At 41.2% G+C, this 2511-nt stretch overlaps 1 non-coding gene across 1 annotated transcript; it reads left to right on the top strand.

Annotated features, from left to right (window-relative positions):
• Positions 1 to 1892: 1892 nt before the first annotated feature.
• On the top strand, positions 1893 to 2056 carry LOC142428314 (U1 spliceosomal RNA). Its single transcript, XR_012780237.1, has one exon. It is a non-coding gene; the product is annotated as a U1 spliceosomal RNA (small nuclear RNA).
• The last annotated feature ends 455 nt before the right edge of the window (positions 2057 to 2511 follow it).

Raw genomic sequence — 2511 nt, 5'->3', positions numbered from 1 at the left:
CTGGGGCCAGCTTCCCAGATGTCTCCACTGGTTTCCTAATCCACGCCTGGATATTGCATTCACACCTTGCGGCACTTGGTTGAAGTCTGGTCCCACTTTCCCTGTGGAGATATAAACAATACCCTCCCCTTGGGTGGATTAGTGCCCCATGCCCCCACTACCTTTTTCTTCCTTATATTCATCCTTTTGTTTTCCTTTCCCCCCCTCCTCCACCATGGTCTACCATGTGCATGCCTGGTTTTGGTCTGGTCTCTACCATACTACACAGTCTTTGCCTCAAAAATGTTTGTATACAGTAGCTTTTTCCCCTATGCCACTTTTGCTTTTTTAAAAAAAATTTTTATTCTTACCTCAGCGGGCTTATGTTGTACTTAAAAAAAAAAACTACAGGTATCAGCCTCCTACCACCTCCCCCTCCCTGATTGCTTAATCAAAAGAGTTAACAGAAAATTCACCTTTGAATATCCCCATATTTCTTTTTTTTTTTTTTAACAATTTATTGGGGCTGATACAATTCTTTTCACAGTTCATACATATACATACATCAATTGTATAAAGCACATCTGTACAGTCTTTGCCCTAATCATTTTTTTCTCCTCTTTTCTTCTTTTACATTTTATTAGGGACTCCAACAACTCTTACCACAATCCATACATATACATACATCAATTGTATAAAGCACACCCATACATTCCCTGTCCCAATCATTCTCAAGGCATTTGCTCTTCACTTAAGCCCCTTGCATCAGGTCCTGTTTTTTTTTCCCCCCCTCCCTCCCTTTTCCCCTCTCTCATATGCCCTTGGTAGTTTATACCTCGTTATTTTGTCATATCTTGCCCTATTCGGGGTCTCCCTTCCCCCCTTCTCTGCTGTCCCTCTACCAGGGAAGAGGTCACATGTGGATCCTTGTAATCAGTTCCCCCTTTCCAACCCACTCACCCTCCACTCTCCCAGCATCGTCCCTCACGCCCTTGGTCCTGGAGGTATCATCCACCCTGGATTCCCTGTATCTCCAACCCTCATATGTACCAGTGCACAGCCTCTGTCCTATCCAGCCCTGCAAGGTAGAATTCGGATCATGGTAGTTGGGGGGAGGAAGCATCCAGGATCTGGGGGAAAGCTGTGTTCTTCATCGATACTACCTCACACCCTAATTAACCCATCTCCTCTCCTAAGCCCCTCTATGAGGGGATCTCCATTGGCCGACACTTGGGCCTTGGGTCTCCACTCTGCACTTCCCCCTTCATTTAATATAATATATATATACACATACATATATACATATACACATAAATACACATACATACACACACTTATATCTTTTTTTTTTTTGCATGATGCCTTATATCTGGTCCCTTGGGCACCTCGTGATCGCACTGGCCGGTGTGCTTCTTCCATGTGGGCTTATTTGTTTCTGAGCGAGATGGCCGCTTGTTCACCATCAAGCCTTTAAGACCCCAGACACTATCTCTTTTGATAGCCGGGCACCATCAGCTTTCTTCACCACATTTGCTTGTGCACCCATTTGTCTTCAGCGATCCTATCATGGAGGTGTGCAGTCAATGAGATGATTTTGTGTTCTTTGATGCCCCCATATTTCTTATTCATAAAATCAAAACATGACTGAGTGATTATAAAAGGAGAAAAAGTAAAACTTAAGCACATATGGGTGTTTTTAGGTATGTATTATTTAGTTTGTTTCAAACTAGCAACCATCTTTAGGCACAAGGATTTATAATTCACCGTAGTCCAAGTTACATGGGACATAGAAAAAACATTCAGATGTATTGAAAATGACATGCTGTGTGGGTTTTTGGTTAAGACCAACAACAGCAAATTAGAATAATAAATTCTATCTTGACAAAGAGTTTAGATAATTTTCAGAATCATGAATACTTACCTGGCAGGGGAGATACCATGATCACGAAAGTGGTTTTCCCAGGGCGAGGCTTATCCATTACACTCCGGATGTGCTGACCCTTGCGATTTCCCCAAATGTGGGAAACTCGACTGCATAATTTGTGGTAGTGGGGGACTGCGATCACGCTCTCCCCTGTTATTAAAAAAAAGAAAAGAAAAAAAAAGTTCAGATACATGATCTCTGTATTAACATTATCTGCATGGACTGCGTTTAGAAGAAACACATCATTAGAAAGATCTAGTATCTTTATTTTTAAAGTTATATGTTTTATTCCTGAATTACGAAGTAACATTGGTCAAAGATACAAAATGTTCTTCGTTCTCAGAGTCCTACTGCTATTGTCATTGGAAACAGCTCTTTAAACGATTCTTACTAGATTTTAGATTGACCAATAAGCCCCAAAACTATTGTGCCCTCCACTTGCATTGCTGGTGGAACTTTCAGCAAACTATCCTAGTCAGGCTTCTTTCAAGGTGTTTGATGTGGTTTTCTGCCACTGTATCCCTGGGGAATAAATATCAGCCTATGAAATCAGTAAGGTTAATATAGAAAGGAAAGAAACACAGGATAAATAAAACACTATTTAAAAG

Source organism: Tenrec ecaudatus, chromosome 15, assembly GCF_050624435.1.
Source record: "Tenrec ecaudatus isolate mTenEca1 chromosome 15, mTenEca1.hap1, whole genome shotgun sequence".
Lineage (NCBI taxonomy): Eukaryota > Metazoa > Chordata > Mammalia > Afrosoricida > Tenrecidae > Tenrec > Tenrec ecaudatus.
This window is presented reverse-complemented; position numbering and strand designations above follow the sequence as displayed.